Source organism: Hordeum vulgare, chromosome 5H (assembly GCF_904849725.1).
Source record: "Hordeum vulgare subsp. vulgare chromosome 5H, MorexV3_pseudomolecules_assembly, whole genome shotgun sequence".
Classification (NCBI taxonomy): Eukaryota; Viridiplantae; Streptophyta; class Magnoliopsida; order Poales; family Poaceae; genus Hordeum; species Hordeum vulgare.
Window position 1 is genome coordinate 518,665,481 of NC_058522.1, and position 7,033 is coordinate 518,672,513.

Genomic DNA, 7,033 nt, shown 5'->3' on the forward strand with positions numbered 1-7,033 from the left:
GACCAGATCTGCGATGGATGTCTCGTTGGCAAGCAGAGGCGAGCCCCCTTTCCTGCCGAGGCCATCTATCGAGCTGGTGACCGCCTTGACCTGGTTCATGGAGATCTCTGCGGGCCCATCTCTACACCAACACACGGCGGGAAGAGGTATTTTCTGCTCCTGGTCGATGACAAATCTCGTTTTATGTGGATTGTCTTGTTGAGGAGCAAGGATGAAGCCCCGACGGCGATCAAACGCTGGCAAGCTGCTGTCGAGGTGGAGACCTCCATCAAGCTTCGTGTGCTGCGGACTGACAGGGGTGGTGAGTTCACCTCCACAGAGTTCGGGGAATACTGTGCAGACCGCGGCGTACGTCGGCACCTCACCGCACCATACTCCCCACAGCAGAACGGGGTGGTGGAGCGACGGAACCAGTCCGTCGTGGGCACGGCACGATGCCTTCTGAAGTCGAAGGGAGTACCAAACGAGTTTTGAGGGGAGGCGGTGGTCATCGCCGTCCACCTGCTGAACTGTGCGCCGACGAAGGCGGTGCGGGGCATGACCCCGTACGAGGCGTGGCATGGGGAGAAGCCTGCGGTGGGGTACTTCCGTACGTTTGGATGCATCGCCCACACCAAGCTCACCAGGCCAGGGGCAAAGAAGCTGGATGGTCGCAGTCTGCGGACTGTTTTCATCGGCTACGAGCATGGGCAACCAAGGCCTGGCGTGTTTATGATCCCGTGGGCAAGCGGGTTCACGTGACTCGTGACGCCGTCTTCGACGAGACGGCTAGCTGGGAGTGGGAGACTCCGGCGCAGGCGCATGGCTCTTTCGTCATCGACTTCACCCCAACTGTGGCTTTGCCACAGGTTGGGGAAACGGCTGGCGAAGGAGACGAAACCGGGGGGCAGTATGTCTCTCCCCCTCCAGGAGCTACACCTGACACGGAGTTGGGTGGCGATGAAGCGCCACGGCGTTATGGCATGCTCGACGCTGTTCTTCAGGAAGCAGAGCCAAGCGAAGCGGAAGCAGCTACACTACTCCTGGTGGCCGGGGAAGAGCCAAACACATTTGAGGAGGCGGAGCCACACACAGCGTGGCGAGAGGCCATGCTTGATGAGATGCAGTCCATTGTCGACAACCAGACCTGGACACTCACTACTCTTCCCCCGGGCAAGAAGGCGATCGGGGTGAAGTGGGTCTACAAGCTCAAGAATAATTCTGAGGGGGAGATCATCAAGCATAAGGCGAGGCTTGTCGCAAAGGGCTACGCGCAGCGACCATGGGTAGACTACGACGAAGTGTTTGCTCCGGTGGCGCGGCTTGAGTCCGTGCGACTGCTCCTCGCGATAGCTGCACAAGCAGGATGGGAGGTTCACCATTTCGACGTCAAGTCAGCCTTCTTGAATGGAGAACTGCAGGAGGAGGTTTATGTGGTGCAGCCACCCGGCTTCGAGCGCGCTGGTGAGGAAGGAAAGGTGCTCCGCCTGTCCAAGGCACTCTACGGCCTCTGTCAAGCGCCGCGTGCCTGGAACATCAAGCTGGACGAGACGCTGGTGTCTTTCGGTTTCCAGCGAAGCCCGTCCGAGCACGCCGTCTACATGCGGCGCAACAGCGACGAGCGCCTGCTGGTGGGCGTCTACGTTGACGATCTCATCATCACTGGTTCAAGCAAGGAAGGAATCCACTGGTTCAAGCAGCAGATGCAGTCCACTTTCTCCATGAGTGACCTCGGATTGCTAAGCTACTATCTTGGCATCGAGGTGCATCAAGGAGACGATGCCATTACTCTCAAGCAAGCGAGCTATGCAGCAAAGATCGTGGAAAAGGGAGGACTGACGGGATGTCACCCTGTACATGTCCCGATGGAGCCGCGGCTGAAGCTGAGCAAGGAGAGCACAAATCCACCGATAGAGAAGAAGCTCTATTGCAGCATAGTTGGGAGTCTTCGCTATTTGGTACACACAAGACCTGACATTGCGTTCGGAGTTGGCTATGTTAACAGGTTCATGGAGGCTCCCACGACTGAGCACTGGGCGGCTGTTAAGCACCTGCTAAGGTACGTGTCTGGAACGCTGAACTATGGATGCATATACAAGAAAGGGGGTGTCGAGCCACAGCTTGTAGGCTACAGCGATGCAGATTTTGCTGGAGATGTTGATGACAGGAAGAGCACATCAGGGACAGTGTTCGTCTTTGGGGGGAGCGCGATCAGTTGGCAATCTCAGAAACAGAAAGTGGTTGCTCTCTCCTCCTGCGAAGCCGAATATATGGCAACAACCACAGCTGCTTGCATTGGTGTCTGGCTCCGGCAAATGCTCGCAGATCTCCTCGGGGAACCTCAAAGGAAGACCATGCTGCTCATCGACAACAAGTCTCCGATCCAACTTTGCAAGAACCCTGTCTTTCACGACAGAATCAAGCACATTGAGACTCGGTTTCACTTCATTCGCGAGTGTGTGCAGGACGGAAGGGTGGTCGTCCACTATGTCCACACCGGCGAGCAGCTCGCCGATATTCTCACAAAGGCTCTGCCTCGAGAGAAGTTCCAGGAGCTGCGAGAGAAGTTGGACATGGTAAACATCAACAGCTGATTAGGGGGGAGATTGTTGGCTCTAACAGCTGCTGGAGAGGAAGAAGAAGTTCAGAAGTTCAGAAGTTTCAGTGTCGAAACTCTCTTCAGTTTCGACAGTCATTTTCTTTCTGTCAGTTAGAATAACCGAGCTGCGTCTTGGCCGTAGTTTGTTAGCTGTTATCGCGGCCTTGACTTGATCGTGGGATGGCACGAAGTAGATGGTCAAGGCCGTTAGATGTGCGACGCGCGAGGATCGCTGGGATGGCAGCGATCGTGACTCGGGCCTCGCTAGTTTTCCCTTATTTTCAGGAGTTTCGTTGTAGCTCTGAATAAAAGTAACGAGAGCAGAAAAGCTGCAGTTGTTCGCAGCGCAAAACACTCTCCCTCACTGCAATCGTAATCTCGCCACTCTCTCTACGATCTCCACTCCCAACAAATAACAATGCGAAAGCAATTTATAGCACAAGACTAAAATTCATGGAAAGGAAACAAAATACAAAACCAAAATCAGGACCCAAGCCTTGTAATCACGGGCATGTACCTGCATCTTACGCATCTCAAATCGACCAATAAAAAGTGTAACTGATAACATGAGGTCGAAAACAGTTTTAAACAAACTGTTGAGGTCCTGCAGAACATATCGACAAATAGTCAGCCATTTTTATAACATCAAGTTGATAATAAGTTCTTATGTATAGGTCAAGAACATACCCAGAATATCAACAAACCATGTCCTGAAAATCCGATTTCAACAGTTTCTTCACATTCTCGTACTCCAAAATTGTTGAAGGATGAGTTAGAGCCCATCTATACAACAATTCAAGGAAACAAGGAGAATGAATGAGTCAGTTACATTGAGCATCTTTTTCTGGCCTATTTTCTTATCTACTAGACAAATAAAGTGGTCATCATCATGTCCAACTTCTCAGTATCTTAATAATTAATAATTACCCGAGGATATCTTATTCAGTCACACAATATTATTCACTAAAGCATATTCGTATGATGTATAAGTAATAAACTAAATACAACACCTTTTAGTTTTTTCCCAAGGTTCGCCAACAACCATTAGCATTTTGTTAAGGGGCCATGGACGTTGACAATCATATTATAGTTCTCCTTAGATGAAACACTGACGAATATATTGCATTTCCTGAGAAAGCATTGAGGCTATTGCAAAAAACGGATCAGGAGGCTCCCACAGCAATTGATGTGAGGCCTGCTCCTGCCGCCGCTGTCGGGGGGCATCGTCGGGCAAAGCCCGTGTGGTGTGGAGCATCGGCGGATCTCCCGGCCATAGATCGGATTGAGGTTGTGGCGTTCTGCACCGGCCTTTCAACGACAATGCTGCGGGGAGGCGGCGGCCAGGATTTGCGACCTGCGATAGCGGACGGTCAAGGTGAGTGGATTGCAGCGGCAGTGGACACGTCCAATCTAGGCTGAGATGGGTTCCGACTAGCAGTCACCTACGTCGTTGTACCGGCTGCATCTCAACGTCTCCGACGTTAGTTTGCGGGTTCGTGGGCTTGTCCCGCAGCACGAGGAAGCCAGAGGCTCCGACCCCGGCGACGGCGTTGGTAGCCTCCTCCTCCACCGGAGGTGGTCGACTGGCTGGTTGTGGCAGATCCCTAGATCCCACGGCTAGCCCCGGCGCGCGAGTTGGGGAGGCGTGATTGCCGGTGAAAACCGAGCTTCGACAATGGTCATGTTAGGCGATGGCGACATCTACGGGGCGTTACTTCGTTGAAGGTATCGCCATTGTAACCACCTTCTACTCACTCGTGTTGCTTCGGGGGAAATCCCTCACGCGGATGATGGAGGCGCTCTTGGTGTAGATCTCCCTCATGCGGGCATTGTTTTGGAGCAGCTGCTAGTCGAAGGAGGCAAGCAGTGGAGGGGTGTACATCTATCGTGTCTGCGACGCTGAGTCTCGGCGGCGTGGCGCAATAGGGTCTTGGTGATGGGTGTGAGATGATGGACTCGCGCAGGGCGGGGATGCTGTCTGGCGTCGTGGTGGCGTCGACGGCAGGCCTACCAAGGTCAATGCGTCAGTACTTGCTCTGAAGATGGATCGATGGAAGACGGTGGTGACGGCCTTTGTAGCGGGTGCATGTGGTGCCAGCTATGAGTGCGTCAGACCGGTGTATGCCTCAGACCTAGCATTACGGCTTGGTTGAGGTCTTCAACTTTAAATGTTACGTTTTGGTGTGTGAGGTCTGGGTATATGGCTCAGACAATCCGCAACCCTTTATCAAATGGATAGAAGTAGCGACAAATATTGTTAAGACGATGGCTTCGGACCTATTGATGTACTATCTTTTAAAGTCTTGGTCAATAATTAATAAAATGATTGCATGCATCGTCCAGATGCACAGACCGGGGTCATCCTCCTTTTTCAATAATAAGATAAAAAATATATTGTGTTTCCTTTTCATCGTCATAAGTTCCCTCTTAAGATGACAGAATGCAAACTTATATGTTGACTTGTTTATAGTACATTAAAAAGATCTGATCTACCAGATGGATGTGTTCAGACAGTAGACATACCCAGTTGACCGCTCCACGCCATAATTGGCTGTGTAAAAGCCCACAAAGAATAGACAGGTGAAATGAAGTTGAAGTGTTCACATCCATTGGAAGCATTCTGCAACAAACATACAAGATAAAAATAGAACAGTAAATAAACATAAGAGATATCCAAGCACGAACAGAAGGTGAAGTACTCCCTCCGTCTCAAAATTCTTGTCTTAAGTTTGTCTAGAAATGGATGTATCTAAATACTAAAACATAACTAGATACATTCATATCTAGACAAATCTAAGACAAGAATTTTGGGATGAAGGGGGTATATACTAACTTCTCTATAAATGGCCTATTTCGAGAGAAGTGGGTAATCACCGGCAGAGCCAACCGGAGCAAACCAGGACGAGCAAGTCTTGTCTTTAAACTTATGCAATCGCAATAGCTTTGAAATCAGTGTATTATTGTTTTCTCTGCAGTGAAAATGCAACTCAGCTAGAAGTTGTACGATCAATAGATTTGTCCCTTGAAAGAGTCCTGTTACCGCAGTGGCTGTAGAACACGCAGCAAGCTATACCTATCACCTGTGATGTGATAGAAAATGCAGATCTTAGAAAAATCACAAGTATCTAAATAAGATGAACGGAAACGTGAATCGTTGTATGCCAAAAAACTTACTGCACAATTTTGGATTATAAATAGCTTGTTCTCTGCCATGAAAGAAAATGCAGATCTTAGAATCTCTAGCTTGTTCTCTGTCATGCGAGTCAAGCTGACATGCGAGAAACAAGACCCAAATACCAGAGGCCAAGAAATACGACATGGAAGACGATCAAGAAAACTAGAGAGGAAATATAAATAGCGAGGAACAGGGAAAGACTCATCCTCAAATCCAACCCCATTGATTGAAAACTACGGAGATGGTATAGTGCTGCAAAAAATATATACCCAAGCGATGTACCTGCATTCACAAACAACCTCAGGGAACTAACTAATACATCTTGTTTTACTTAAAATATCTTTTCAAAGACTCCAGAGATTACTTACCAACGACTAAAGTTTGAATAGTTTGGCTTGATAGTCTTCCTAATCATGAAATGTCTCGAGTGCTCATGTGGGTATGGGTATCCATGAGTCAGAATGGTCCTAACCCTCTCCATTTTAAGGGATTCAATCAGATGACCAACGGGCTGCTTATGGAGCTTTTCTCTTCCATTAAAAATAATGCACACAAAGTGAGTGATAGTTCATACTCCGATTCAAAGCAACCACAGAGGGCCCTTTGTCACTGGAGAAAAATCATAATGTCTACGTGATAGCGCAGAGAGATGATCTACAATTCATCTGTAAAGGTACTTATTTTCTGCCTTCAAAGCTAATAGTAGAGCACTTGGCGAAAAGAAAGAAGAGAATCCTACTCCCTCCATATCTAAATAATTGTATTTGGAAGAATTAATCGGGTTCTTTCGAACTATAATTATTTAGATAGAGAGGAAGTAGAAGTTATGCAGAGTATTCTCTGCATACTGCCACAGCCACTGAGTAAACCCGTAGTACCCTGACCATGTTGGCATGATATCTATCCTACAAGCTGTCTCAGCAGCTCCACACTCAAGCACGTAAATACTACTGGTAGTAACAACCATCCATGCGATATGCAATATATAAACGAATCCTAGGAGGCTCGTAAACATTCCCAGGTAGCGTTTTTGACGCCCTCCTCCTCGGCTCGAGGAGACCTCGCCCGCCGCCGGAGGGAGCCCGCTCGCCCGCCCCCTCCTCCTCCCGTCCAGCGCCGGGCATTGGGATCTCGCGGCTCGCTCCACCCGCGCCACCCCGCCCAAATCCTAGCCGCCGTCACGGGAGAGTCGTGTTGCTGCAGCAGGATCCAACGAATCTGGAGACACGCACCGCGCCGTCACCGGACCCCCTCTCCGCCCCCACTCCCGCTTCGCCGCT

At 49.8% G+C, this 7,033-nt stretch overlaps 1 long non-coding RNA gene across 1 annotated transcript; it reads right to left on the minus strand.

Annotated features, from left to right (window-relative positions):
• Nucleotides 1–3,271: 3,271 nt before the first annotated feature.
• LOC123452041 lies at nt 3,272–6,765 on the minus strand. Its single transcript, XR_006632563.1, has 5 exons — nt 6,122–6,765; nt 5,753–6,035; nt 5,453–5,658; nt 5,102–5,198; nt 3,272–3,361 (listed from the first exon to the last, which is right to left on the minus strand). It is a non-coding gene; the product is annotated as an uncharacterized LOC123452041 (long non-coding RNA).
• Between the last annotated feature and the right edge of the window lie 268 nt (nt 6,766–7,033).